The sequence below is a fragment of the Buceros rhinoceros genome, unplaced genomic scaffold (genome assembly GCF_000710305.1).
Source record: "Buceros rhinoceros silvestris isolate BGI_N320 unplaced genomic scaffold, ASM71030v1 scaffold32544, whole genome shotgun sequence".
Classification (NCBI taxonomy): Eukaryota; Metazoa; Chordata; class Aves; order Bucerotiformes; family Bucerotidae; genus Buceros; species Buceros rhinoceros.
Genome location: NW_010408123.1, coordinates 312 through 1,309, shown reverse-complemented (window position 1 = coordinate 1,309; position 998 = coordinate 312).

The following is a 998-nucleotide window of genomic DNA, read 5'->3' as shown; positions in this document are numbered from 1 at the left end:
GCCCGGCCCACCCGAGGAAACGCTGCCTGATCCTTCAGTTGTTTATTTTGCACCTTGCTCTGACCCCGTTTCAGCACCGGCCCCACTGCCCCCTCTCCTCACCCCTCAGACACTGGGGATGCTTCTGGCTGTTACCCATCGCCTGCCCTGGCTGGATCGAGACGGGCACGGGGAGCGTCTGAATCCTCTCCCATGACTTTATCTGCCTTATGCCCCCCTGCTCCTCCAAGACCAACCTCCTCCTCCTGGCCCCAGCCCCGGCCCGTCCTGTCCTGCTCTTCCTCCCTTCTGTTGGGCAGCAGATCCAGCCCCTCTCAACAGCTCCAGGAGCTGTTCCTTGGGGTGAGGCCACAGGCTGGAGCTGCTCTCCATCAGGTCCCCCCGACCCCAGCCTGCTACCCTGCGTGTCCCCAGGCCCTGTCTATTTGACGCTTCTCTGATGTCCCCGACACCCCCCTCACCGCAGGGCTGGAGGTGTTTGTTCCCAGTGTGGTCGTTACCCCCTTGGCCCACTTTATTTTCCTTTTTTTCCCCACTTGATCTCTCACTTCTTGTTTTCCTCTGGGAAAAAAAACCCCACCTCCCCACCAGAGCACACCAAAACCCGAAATGCCAACAAACCCCAGAGAGGAGGGGTGGTGAGATTTCTGCTCCTGCTCACCCGCTCGCGCCGTGGCGCAGAGGAGGAGGAGGAGAACCAGGCCTTAAACAGACCAGTGCGTTCTCAAACTTCCATCAGCGGAGCTGGGAAACCCACCTGCTCGGCACCAGCCTGGCACACGGCAAGGGCTGGGGCTGCAGCTCCTGCAGTGTAACACCTGGATGGGGCGGGAGAGTTTAAAGGATGAGATTAAAAATAGACAGGTCCTGTGTTAACAGGGAACTCTTTGAAATGCACACTTGGGGCCCTGCCGGCTGCCCGGGCCCCTCCTGCCACCCACCACCTCCCTGGGAGCAGCTTGGGGCGGGAGTGATCGGACGAGATCCGCGGGGTGGCA